This window comes from Poecilia reticulata, chromosome 16 (genome assembly GCF_904066995.2).
Source record: "Poecilia reticulata chromosome 16, P_reticulata-male-v2, whole genome shotgun sequence".
NCBI classification, from domain to species: domain Eukaryota; kingdom Metazoa; phylum Chordata; class Actinopteri; order Cyprinodontiformes; family Poeciliidae; genus Poecilia; species Poecilia reticulata.
In genome coordinates this window covers 28,156,406-28,170,135 of record NC_088845.1, presented here as the reverse complement: position 1 = coordinate 28,170,135, position 13,730 = coordinate 28,156,406, and the positions used below count along the sequence as shown (strand labels likewise).

The window sequence follows — 13,730 nt, the reverse complement described above, 5'->3', positions numbered from 1 at the left end:
TTGCGCGTTCGTTCACATTTCCGAATTCATTGGACTTGTGTGTGATATCCTATGTGACCTGCAAACACTCTTAAAATGTCCCGCATGCGCAGTAATGTCACATGTAGCGTAGCGAGCGTGTTTACATAAGAAACATTGATGGTAATGGTTAAGAGTGTTTTGCGATGTAAAGTGAACTTTATTAGTGTTATTTTTAAACCTTTATTTAACCAGATACAAACCCATTGAGGTTTAAGTTTTGTTTAAAGCAGTTAATGTGCTGACTCTGGTTGGTCAACAACTTTAAAATCGTAAGATATGCTCCACCATTACCATCCATGTTTACTTCAGCAAACACTGAGCACGTGACGTTACTGCGCCCTCTACTGGACACTTTTGCAGTTCAATTTAAAGTTCATTTACAACTTAATCCGCATTATCGTTCGCCAGGGTTGTTGTTTTTCTTCCCACTTGCGCATACCAGGATGCAGAACAGCGACGATTCTCGAGTGGCAGCGGTGTGCAGGTCGGATGAATGCAAAAAAAAAAGGGGTCGCATTTGAAAATATCAGGTTTAGGACCACATAACCAAGCAGCCGGGGTCGCTTTTGTAAAAATCCAGTCAATGTTGTTCAGGCTGTCGTGAAAAGAAACAACTTGAGTCTATCCTACAGAAAACTAAGGCAGTGCTGAAGGGCGATGGGTGCCCCAAGCCTGGTACGTCCAACGCATAGAAACAGTCGTCAGGGTGGGTTTCTCTGAGTCACACTCTGTCTTTAAGGTCTCTCTGAGTGTATGGAAGATTATGGATGGCTTGTAATGGCCCTCCATTATCTTCATAATCACTGGGAAGAGCAGTTATCCTGCAATCAGAAGATTGAGAGTTTTGCAGATTCGCTTAACCACACTGGGTAAGACCGTAAAAGCCCGACTTGCCTACTGATCTGTGCAGTGGTGCATCAGTGTGTGCGAATGCAAGTAGCCTTCATGGCTGAGAAAGAGCAGCAGTAGGAGAAGTTAAACAGACCCACTGAGGAGGCGAGGAATGTGGGCCTGATTCTGCACAACAGAGCCAACCAGCATAAAACCACACCGCAGTGTTTTTATGCTAATGTAGATAATGGGACCCAACTCTGTTTTTAATTTAAACAGCTCCGTTATGACGTGTCTGACTCCAGCTGAATCAAAGTGAGGATCAGCTAAAAGGTCATTGCCAGTAAATATCTTACCTCCACCAGAATGGTTTTCCTGCTAGCAGCAGCCATTACACATTAAAAGTTAAATTATGTTTACCTGGACAGATGGACGACGTGTGCTTCCACAGTCATTTATTTCACCATACTAATGTTTTAGAACCAGTTCTTATTCAGACTTTTGCAACGTCTACTTTGGCCAGATCCATAAACTGTAGAAATCAGAAATAGATGTTTCAAATGGCAAAGTCATTTTACAGACCAAAACCTGCCACTCCAAAAAAAAAAAAAAATAAAATATATATTCATCCATCTATGTTCATTGCAGGGTCACGGGTGCCAGTTTCCAGTTCTCATTGGGCAAAATGTGAGGTTCACCCTGGACAGGTCACCAGTTCATCGTAGGGCTTCGTAAAGACACACAGGACCAAGCAGAGGGAACCATGGAGGAAAACCCCAGACCAGGATTCAACCCAAGACCGTCAGAATGTAAGTCAACAGTGATAAAAATCCAAAAAAATGTTTAAAAAAATTTTTTTTGAAAAAAAATTCTGACACAAAGGATCATAATTCATACATGCGGGTTAATAATTTAGCTGCTTGTTTTATATTACGACAATGAAACTACGTTGGCTCGGGACGTGCGATTGTTCTCGTCTTGGTGCAGTTATTTTGTCCGTCATTTTTCAGTGCAGCTGTCTCAATCTTTGAGATTTGGCTGCACTGTGTCGTCTCTTGTCTTCCTGTATAATGTGTTTGTCCTGCCGTCGCTGTACTTCTGCCCGCAACCAATTTCACTTAGATGACAATAAAGTACAACTTTATTACAGTATTTTATCTTATCATTTCCGAACAGACTCAACTCTGTCTCCCCAACTCATAATTGTCTAAAATTTCAGGAGAACTAATGCGTTTTGGTTGTGCGTTTGCGTGTGTGTGGCAAGAAAAGCAGTGTACCAGTGAAACATTGGCAGGTTTCACAGGGAGCTCTGTAAATGGGCGCAGTGACATGACATAACACCAACAGTAAGAAATGCACATTAACGCCTGCTAAGCTCAACAATTTGACAATAGGACATTTTTAAAGCTTTAATGGACGTTGGTACTGTTTTTTTTTTTGGGAGGGGGGGGGGGGGGTTCTCCACATGGCATTCACAGCACTGCAGCTGCTGCCTTTCTAAATGTGCCGGTCATGCTGCATATTCTGCGTAGACTGTAAAATATTACTGAGAGTCTGAGTTCGCTCAACGCTTTAGTCATTTCTTAAAGGAATCTGAGCATTCCAAGAAGTGTATGTATTTGAAAAGGCCTGTTTGACTAAAGCTGTTGACAGATTTTAGATATTTAAGTACATAGATAGATTCTTCCATGATTACGTAAAGGTTGTAAGCTGTGTGCTAAGTTTTTATTTAGCACAAAAGAACCCCCCCCCCCAAAAAAAACTAAAGCTGTAAAAAGGTGTTTACGTCCTTAGAGCTTTTATTTCTTCTTCTTCTTTTTGTTGCATTTAAATGTTTCATCATGCAAGGACACTTGAGTAAACACAAAAAATCTGTTTTTAAAATTATGATTTCATTTAGTAGGGGAAAAACCATCCAAGCCAGCCTGGCCCTAAGTGGAAAACTAATTACCCCGAAGCCCTAATAACTGGCAGTTCCACCCTTGGCGCTGACCATTACTGTCAAGCATTTTCAGTAACTGGCAGTGAGTTTTACACAGTGGAGTATTTTCAACAGGATTGGTTCGTGGAGCGTTTTAGAGCCTGTTTAATTTTTCAGCTGGAGCACGGCGAGATGCCGCATCGAGTCGTCCAGGAACCGAAGCAGCTCCGGACCATCACACTACTGCTGCTATGTTTGACCGTCAGTTTGGTTTTGTTCTACTGAACTCTGTGGCTTTGGGTAATGAGGCAACAACCAAATTAGCCAGCTGCCTCAAAAGTGTCCAAATCCAATAAAGTGTCTTTGCAAAAGTTTTGATAAAACCTGAAGTTGTTTCTTCCGTCATTACAGCCGACTTAAATAGTCTCTTTCAAAAAAACTCAAGGATTCAGACACGTTTTAGTCATCTCTATGTTATTTTTGTTTATTTGGAAAAATAATCGATGGGGCAAAAGGACATAAGTAGAAGTCAGTCTCCCTCTATTAGTCACTCGTTCTGATTTGTATTGGGGAAGCGGGCTTTGTGGGTGGAGGGATTGCCGTATGGTTTGTGACTGAACCATGGTATCAATAATATCGACACCCAGTCGATATTAGTATCAGATTGATTCTGTTGTGATGGGATCAACACGCTAGCTCAGTTTCTAGCCTGAAATGTAATTTTTTTATTGTTGTTTCTCAACTCTACCATAAAAACTAGCTTGCTGTGATGTGCTCTCAGACCAAATTTGTTTTGCTTTTATATTGTTTCTGTTTATCACGTTTTTAGAGTATTTTGTAGACACATTTACACTTTATCTAAATTCCATCCCAGGTATTATGAAAATAATCCAAAGAAAAACTCACATTAACTCTTAAAAGTCAGAGGTTTGATGATATATCATACTTAAATTAGAAGTATCAGTATTGGTATTGGTATCAGTATCGACAATATATTGCCCTGTATTTACTAGGCAACGGATTGATACCAAAATATACAGATTCCTATGCGATGTATTGAAGTTTTCAGTTATGATGTAAAAAAAACTTTGACAGCATGAAGGTTATGATTTGGTACTGTATGTTCGATTAAGACTTCATCTCTAAAAGTATATCAGTGGTAAACAGAAGATCTGCGTAATCCTTAATCTGTAAATTAAAGAAAACTACAAAGGTATTAACGACAAAGTAATGTTAGTGGATAGTATCCACCTCAGTGGAGGAGAGAGAGGACTGGTCTGCAGACACCCAGATGTACATGTGTTTTGTGTTTCAGGGCTGTTTTTAGTGCTCTGTGAGGTTCAAAGAAGGCAGTGAACCGCAGCTTGGAAACACAAACAGTATTAGCCGTGCAGTCTAACCACGACATTGAATTGTATCAGCAGACTAATGTACAGTGCAGCACGGCTCTGTGTGTGCGTGTGTGTGTGTGTGTGTGTGTGTGTGTGTGTGTGTGTGTGTGTTTACGCGTGGGCTGCTTGCACACCAGTTGCATGTAAATGTTTGATTGGGTAATGAAGCTTTGAATAAATGGAACAGAAACGGCTCACAGTCTCCCTGGGCTGGAAGCAGGTAAACATAAAAGTAAATAGCAAGAGTTACTGTAGTAAATTAAAGATGGCAGTTATGGTATCTATCTATATATATCTATTATTTAATCTAAATGAACTGCAGTCTTAGATTACAAAGAACTGAGTGCCAAAACTTTATTGACAAAACTATTTATTTAACCAAACAAAACACCTGGATCTGTTTAGCATACAAAAAGTACGGCGTAGTCTTCCTAGTCACACGATTAGCATGTTTAGTTTAGCGTAGCTTAACTTTATGCAACTTAATTTTAGCACTGTTATGCTAACTATATTCAGCAACTTAAAGTGAGAATTATTGAGCAGTTATAGACTACAAATTGCAAACAATTGTTTCATTGTTCCCTTTTCTCCTTTATGAGGAGGTTTTGTGTGTAGTAGTCTGAGGATGCTTTTTCGTCTCATTATTAAATGTCATCAAACTGCCAGTGAAACTCGAGGTGGAAATTAGTCACTTTGGTATAACGTCATGAATTTACATGTAAATGTTATTTGTCATTTTTAAAACATAAACTTAAAACAATCAGCGAAAAGAAATCTTAATGGCAGTTGTAAAACAACAAAAGAGCATTTCTGTCGCCTCCTGACATGGAGTTCGGACAAAATGCTAATTTATGTAAGTAATTGACTGACAGCTCTGGTGGACGTGGCCAATCAGATTTCAGATGTATTTGGTGCACTCTTTTATGATGCTAATCATAGCTAAAACAGTCAGCTGTGTACAATGTGTTATAGCTACACATTGTAAGAAATGACCAAAAAGTAAAAACGGTATCAGCAGAAATCCTTCCAGCTCCACGGCATCAAAAACTAGAGGGGATAACCATCTGAAACATTTTCGTTTTCTGCCAGAAACAGAAGAATTAACGTTTCAAAAATAAAATAAATCAGAACGATGAAGTGACAGAGACACTCCAACATGCTGCCACTTCCTGCAAGAACTGAGATTTGGCCAGAAACAATGAAAAATAACTCAAAATGGCTCAGCATCAAAGTCCAGCAGAGGCTCAACGGCATACCTCCTCCTTACCAAAAAACAAACAAACAAAAAGCCATAAAATAGAAGCTACACACTGTTTTGCATTACCCTGCCCCCTGACTGAGGCATGAACATCTGAACTCTGTGATCTATTCCAATCTGAACTGGGAGATGAGAAACAGACAGAGATCTGGTGGCCACACATCACTGTGGGAGAAAGACAACAGCAGTCGTTCTTCATAATCGACCCTTTAGAGAGAGATGCAACTGTTTTAAACATTCTTCAAAGTAATACATTTACATACACTGAGATCCTTGTACCTTTAAACAATCTGATAGATGCTCAGGTGACAGACACACAGACGTCTTTGGTGAAAATCCTAAGAAATCAGTCAACATTTCAGGAAGAGAACTGCGGGGGGGGACTGGTGCACTTCACAAAGCTGACGGCATCATGTGGAGAAAAAAACGTGGGAATAATTAAGTAACATGTCAGATATTTAGGCAGGAAGCTAAAAATTGGGACAAAAACTGGTCTCAAACATTTTCAGCTGCTGCGGTTCACTTTCATACTGCAGTGTGTCAAACGAACCTTTGGAAAAAAACCCTCCTCGCCTGTGGTGGCGCTGCATCAAGAACCACTCAAGAAAACGACACAAAAGCCTCTGAAAAAGACACGGAGCGCAACTTCTAATCAACTAATGTTTCAACTCAGGAAGAGTTCAAATCAATATTCCACCAAATCAATATTTGGTGGAATAAGCAGGTTTTCAATGGGGTTCAGTGCAGAGGGCTCTTCATTTTCTCCAGAGCTGTATATGTTACTGTACATGGTGTAAAGTATTCTGATAGTTTGACCTATAGCAAAGAACATTCAATTATTTTTTTTAGATTAATAAAGCAATATGAAAAGCTTACAATATTACTTTGTGAGCTGTACAAGTGCAAAAAGGGTTTGGTTGTTTAAAATGTCAACTCAGGATGTGGCTGCTTTGTTTACAAGTGGTTCAGTTAAAGAAAAATCTAATCAAATCAAATCATAGACCCATAACATGCTTCGTTAGCAACTTTGATGCAAATCACCTAAAACGGCTTCCAGCGCCGTGGCCCGGCTGGCTGGTGACACTCTTCATAAACCGTCACTTTTGTGCCGTGAGAGAAAACGGAGAAAAACCCGAAACGAAACGACGACGTGAACTTTCAGCGGCTCCAGCGACCCAAACCGCTGCACCGTCACGGCTAATCCGCTAATCCTCTCTCAACTTGATGCGCTTTGCGTCTTACGGTCAGTGATGAAAGTGAGCGCCGGCGCATGTAAACACAAACACGATCATAACAATCCCATGAATGTAATGGTGCTGTAAATCATGCAGCCACGGCCATTAAATGGCACAATAGACCACATTACAGGCCCGACGGTCCTATAATCTTCAGTAATGTCTGGTTGTGCGAGTCGACGCGCACCGCAGCATCTTCACCCCCCGCGGCTTCGCGTCGTGACCTACCACCCCTGGTTTCTGCGTTTCATGTAAATATAGCGTGTAATGACACACTGCGAGAGCACGGATGCTATTATGGCCTTCCTGCCGAGTAGAGGTCATCTTTGCCACCCCACCCAAAAGGAGGGGCTGCCACACCAAAATGGTTAAAAGGACCTTTTTTTTTTTTTTTTTTTTCTCCCCCCCATCGAGACCCACAATGATATGCAGTTTATCTGCGCGTTTCGCGCCGCAGTTTGCGGTGCAAAGTGTGAAATATCTGGCCTGAAATTTTCTCCCGGGGTTTGTTCCGCTTACCAGTGGCTTACTTTTAGACGAAAAAAACAAAACAATAAAAGATACACAACCTTGACAAACTATTCAAACACCTTGAAAAGTTTGATGCGTTATTGTAAAAGTGCAGCAAATGAAGAATAAAAAAACGGTCCAAGACTTTTTCCAATCGGATTCCAATGAAAAGGGGCAGAATTTTGTAAAATTTACTTTTTTTTTTTTTTAGCTTTGCATCATGTTAAGATGACATTAACTTATCAAAAACATATTCGTGATTCTTTCATGCATGTTTGAGAAATCCCTTTGATCTCCTGTGGCAACCATTCAGCTGTGCAAAAACCATCTTCAGTTGTTGGATGTGAAAACATTTGGAAAGATTTTGAGCTCTGACTGAAAGGTGCTACTGCCAAATGGGTGCTGAACTCAAACGCAGGAAATACTTTCCAGATTTTTATTTGTTTATTTTTTTAATGTTTGACATTACGGCTCGTTTCCTAGTGAAGTGTGTCGTTTTCGACGTGACAAAATGTGCGAAAGGTTCCAGAGGTATTAATGTGCCTCTGCAAACGTCTTGCATGTGTGTCAGGGAGGAGAAAATGGAGGATATTGCAAGGATTATGAGAAGCAGAGAGTTATCACGCTGTGAGACAACTCTGAAACACATTCATAAATGTCTGCCTCAGAGTTCAGACGGGGTAGAACAGAGTTTATGGCTCGTAGATGGAATCTGGTTATTCCTATCTCAAAATAAAAGTCAGGTTAGATTACAATAATTGCAAATGGATATATGTATATATATATATATATATATTTTTTTTTTAGAAAGCCATTATCTAAAATACGCATTTCCATCACAAGGACGGGGCAATTTTTTTCTTTTTGAAAATGACATCAGCGATGCCGTTTTGTGCAACGCGGCAGCCATTTGTGCACCTTTCAGAGCAGATCGCCATGACATTCAGAAGCTTTCCCTCACACACGCACGCTCAAGTGAAGAAGAGGGGCTCTCGCACACATTTTTATGTCTACAAAAAAAAAAAAAAAAAAAAGGTTTCCAAATCACACAAAGATGTAGCCAAGCCTTTACACCGAAAGAAATTCCAGATGGCTGTTTTGTATTAAAACCATGAGATTTCTTCTCTGGTTTGCAGATTTAAACTTGAACTCAACCCGTCCCAAGATTTGCATCCAAGTCTCCTGATGTTAAAAGTGCCAAGTGGAAGACATGGGTCTTGTGGGTTTTGTTCACTTTTAGTCAAACTTCGAGGTAGGCCTCGCTTTTCAGTGAGACATCGAGGGTCATCAGGTCCATTTTCTCTCCGTCGGCTGCTGAACATGTTAGATTTGATGAAGTTGGAGCGAGTGCAAGGTGGAGGTGTGGGGGTGAGGGGATGTACATTGGAAAAACACAATGAATATCGAATCCAAATTTGTTTTACTGTTTCGTATTCACTTCGACGTTTTTCTGCTTCCTAACAAGCGGGCCTCGAAGAAGCCCTGAGGTGTTGTAAAGCAGCACGGTTGTCTGGCTCAGAATCCACTAACTTAATGTGTCCCAGAAAAATGACTGTTAGGAATCATGAAAAGTCTTTTGAGGCCTGACAAGAGCCAGGTATGAAATTAGGCTGTTCTTGTCGAGCTAATTTAGAAAACACAAAGCGGGGGGGGAGGGGGGGGAGAACAAAACAAAACACAACAACTTCCAATAAAATGTCAAGAAAAGAACAAAAAAATTTGCTACGACTCTTCTCATAACTTCATGAAGATCTGATGTAATGCATTCGCTCCAATGAGAGTAATCTGAGACGCAGCAGTAACAACTGGTATTCATATAGGAGAACGAAGCGTGTTATTGTGGCCTTTGATGCCAATTCAAAAGTCCTTCAGATCGTATTAAAGCTGCACCTGAGGACATTTCTTCAGATCAAACAAACGACGCAATGTTTCAAATGAGCGCTTTGGAAGAAAACGGAGCGCAACATTACCAACAAATCTACCAAAAACATAAGCTCGGCCTTTTCGTGTCTTTGCTGTTTTTGACCGGCGTCTGTTTCTGCGTCGCTCTTCATTTGAAACTTGAATGAATAATAGCGAGGTCGGACAGACTGAGTCCACACTGTGAAAGCAAAAAAAAAGCAATCTTACAAAGTATTTTTGGTCTAGTTTATAGTGTAAAAATTTTAGTATACTTGAAATGAGACAAGGCTAACTTACAAGTAACTTTTTAGGAAGACAGAGGAGCTTATTTTAACTCAATAATTCCTTAATATTCACAAACAAAAAAATACTTGTTCTATTGACAAATGGTTCCACTTTCAAGATGGAAAAAATATCTTGGTACAAGTGAAATAATCTGCCAATAGGAACTAGTAATTTTTCATCAATATCAAGGAATTATTGACTTAAAACAAGCTCTTATATCTGGCTGAAAAGTTATTTATAAAGTTAGTTATGTGCCATTTCAAGTGGTCCAGTTTCCAGAGATAAGAAGCAAATTTACTTAGTCAGACTTTGTGTTTTTGCAGTGTACTTGTCAATCTTGCAACATTTAAACTTTTTCCCCAAAGAGTATTCTTTCTTGAAAACATTTTAGAAACAAGAGTTAGGTGAGCATGTTTTCTCTCTATTCTTTTCCTCAACATTTTAAATTCAGGTTCATATATACAGTATACACACATGGTTATACATAGAGCTTCTCCAATGACAGACTGATGGAGCCTCTGTGCAGAAAGCTGTGTATCAGGACATCCTTCCTTTTCAGTTTTACTCATTTTAAATAACATTTGAACTGGTATTGGGCATCTTGTTTTCTGCCGTTTTTGTTTATGAATATTGTAAAAAGTTTACCGTTTTATTAATGCACAAATAATCCTGCACATTATGCATGTAAAAAAACTGCACAATATTGTAATATATTTTCTTTACCCTACAGTATTTATCAATCTAACTTTTTTAAAATACCTGTTTAACACTTATTTTTGTGTGTACCTACATATCTTGATGCTATTACACCTGAATTTTCCCACTGTGAAGGATTTTTCTACTCTAGTCTATGAAAAGGAATGCTTCTTCACAAGGTGCCCAGACATAACTTTTTGTTGCCATAAACACAATCCCGACATACTTCTACTTCTGGCTTAATATTCCACCAACCTTCCAATCAAAAATGGCAAAGCTCATTTAAACTTGTTTGTTTCCTGGTATTTACAGTGATTTTAAGCGTAGTTCAGGAATTTAGTCAAAGCTATTCAAGTAGCTCAATGTTAGCTGACTTTAACTAACTCAGAATTCCTTTTAATGCGTTTCGGATCGTCGTTTTGTGGGAACTACATCAACAGAACCAATGGAAGCGAGACATCCTCAGCATGATGCTGCCACCACCATGCTGGACAGTTGATTCACCGTGAAGTCAACTGGATCCATCAGTCTCCTCTGACCAGAAACGTTTTCATCCAGAAGGTTTTTCCTTTTCCGCCTGCAGTTTGAGTCGTGAACGTTTCAGTGTTGTACTGGGTTCTTTGTTTGCTTGTGATTTTCCCCCCGCCCTCTTTCTTTGTGGGTAACGTCTAAGTTCATGTTGCTGTTAAACTTACTCTCCATGTTGTCATGTTGGTGTCCCACCAGTTTCAAGTTCAAGATAAATTTGAGTCTCGGTGGTTTTTAGGCCAAGAGTGATTTTCCTGATCCTGACCATCAAAAAATGGTTTAGAACAGATCTGAGTCATACTAAATTAACAGTTTAGAGATATACTGGTGTAAATAAGACATTAAACCCCCATAGTCATAATTACATTAATGTTTATGTAAACTTTTGACCAGTGGGTCTTACCGTAGCTTGTGCATTATTTATGTCCCGTTTATTTCCTGTATAGGTTGCCAGGGGCTACTGGATCGCACTTTTGAAGTTTTCCTACAGTTTTCATTCAACTTCAAGTCATTAGTTTAAAACCAACCAACATTGTGAATGTATGACTGACTGACAGCAGCATAAAGGTCAGGACTCAAATCAGATCAGATCATAATCCAAAAAGGTTACGATTGCGTCATCCTTCGACTACGTCTTCATCCTGCAAACAAACGTGTTCAATTAAACCGACAGTTCTTCTTAACAGTAAATACCTCTGCCTCTCAAGAAAAATACAACCCGTTCTTGTTTTTTTTTGCCTGTTTTTTCCAGGTGTTCTGACATCCTCCCACATTATAGCAAACACATGTAGACCATAGTTATCCCAGAGACCAAACGCTAACAAGTGGACATAGAAAATAATAACTTAACGTCTTCTAAAAATAGAATTTTCTTTGATGCCGGATTTTTTTTCTTTAGGCCCATCATCTGACTGACCATTTATGTGCCTTCTTTGTAATAGTTTACACATAATTTAGGATTTGTAAAAGTGCAGGATGCAGTTTTAGCAGTAAGTCAATATGATATCAAATGTGTCAGAATCCAAAAGCAACATTAAAGCATAAACTGACTTTAATGGACATAAAGGTACAGAAAAGATCCCTACCAAACCAAATCCAGTAACATCAGGGATGCACCGGTCCACTTTTTATCATCCTGATACTGATACTGTACTGAATTATCAATTTATTTGATAAATCTGCACCAGTACAGCATAATTAAATAAACCAATAGCTTCACAAGTTTGGTCAAACATGTAAAAACAACTTTAATTTGATCAGCCCATGAAATTAGGAGTAGAACAGCCAATGTGAAATAAATAAGAAACAAAGTGAACAACTTTCAAATGGTTCAGAAAGTAAAATTAGAGATTCTAAATATAATGTAGAAATAAATAAAGTATGACTTTGCTGAGAGTATAGAGCATGACGAAGCATAGAATCACAATGAATAGATCTGTCCTCATGGATCGGGCAGAATGTCACCGATACCCGATCTAGAATTTTGTTTCAATATCGTGACCAATGCCGATAATATCGGATCGGTGCGTCTCTAGGTAAAATTTTGATTCAGTCAGAGACTGGTCAAATAAATGAAAATGAAATATTTATTAAACAATATGTATTTATTAGTGAAAGCAGATGAATAATTGCCTTCTATAAAATGATCCTGTTCCACATCATTATTAATGTCTGCATTTTGATGTTCATTCAAACCAAACCAATACCGAAGCATTCTTTTAAAAACAGAACATAGATATTCATCCATATTTAAATGAACCACAGTCAGAGCAAAGTCAAGAGTTACTTGTGTTTCATTAAGTGAAAAAATAACATTTGCTAGAAGTTGTTGGTAATTATTCATGGCTGATACAAAGATGGGTGCATCTGCTGTTATCGCAGGTATTTGTACTGGATTAAAAAGAAAAAAACTAAACAAAATAGGACTATTTCTGTGTGAAAATCTGTGTGATTAATGTGATCTTGGGACCAGATTATAAAAGTCAACTTGTATTTTTTTTTGCCCGGGTTTAAAAATGCCACGGAGTAATAAATTCAAACACAAACAACGAAGCCCAAATGTTGTGAACAAATCTATTCGTTTTATTTTGATCGAAAAGAACAGACTGTTTATGTTGATACACTTCATTTCATGTGAAACTAAACGGATCAGGAAAAAGATCTGGACACGTTACAGAGTAACAGCACACAAACAAGGCAGTTACATATTCAACCAGGTATTTCCCTGTCTATTAATAAATGTGTTATTCTATGCAACAGCTAAAACCTACATGTCTCCACTGTTGATTCGGTTGATCAAGTCTCTTCTCTGCAGTGTGGAGGTAAGGTAACAGGTTTTTAAAATGAGGAACAGAGTGCGGCATGAAGGCCATCCAGACTGTGCGCTTCTTATTGGATGGTCGACAAAGTGTTTCTTTTTTCTTTTTGTTTTTCCACCGCACTGTCCTGGCTGGAAGAATGAAGAGTAAAAGGCAGGGAGAGAGTGTGGAGTTCACGTCCACCAGAAGCTGGCCCTGGAGATGGAGAGGATGGAAGAAAAATAAAACCCCAAAAACGTCGGACTGGATTGAGCAGAGAAGTGAGGAAGAGAGGCGACATGTGGGATTCGATTAAAGGTTTAATAAAAGTGTCATTCTTTCTCATTAGCCAAGAGTTGAAAAGCTGTAACTCAGGATGAGTTCCTATGAAACCCAGAAAAGTTTCTCATCAGAAAGGATGCGGAGGATTCCAACACATGCATTTCTGACATCACTCCCCAGTGAAACGAGTAAATAAAATATAATAATTGGTGGCAGCTACACATGTTTGCTAAAACTGTTACTCTGTCATGACAGTATAACACAAAACAGATAGCATTAATAAAAAAAAACTACAGAACTACAGAGCTCGGTCAGAAACAACCAATCAGAGCCAAGATGGTCTTAGCGCTGCAAATCACGCTCGCTCTGCTATGCTGCAGCACCTTCTCGAAATGTAGAGAGAGTCCTGAATGCTAAAGCTAGTTAGCGTTTACACCGATGACGGCAGATAAACGGTTTTCCTGGAACCGTAAATAGTGTTTCCACTATTAGCAATGATAGTGCTGACAATGATGATTGACAGCAGTAAGACCCTCCTCCTGGCTCTGATTGGTGGTTGTTGACCGGGAGCGG

The 13,730-nt window shown here is 39.1% G+C and overlaps 1 protein-coding gene across 2 annotated transcripts in view; it reads right to left on the bottom strand.

Annotated features, from left to right (window-relative positions):
- Positions 1-13,730, bottom strand: part of bckdhb (branched chain keto acid dehydrogenase E1 subunit beta) — an 86,115-nt gene that overhangs the window by 20,001 nt on the left and 52,384 nt on the right. Inside the window, exon 11 of one of the 2 annotated variants that reach the window (XM_008431929.3) lies at positions 12,638-13,091. The exons of the other annotated variant lie outside the window; for it this stretch is intronic. The gene's annotated coding sequence lies outside the window, so the exon portion shown is untranslated. Of the gene's footprint in view, positions 1-12,637; positions 13,092-13,730 lie in introns of those variants that run through there. 2 annotated transcript variants of the gene reach the window in all.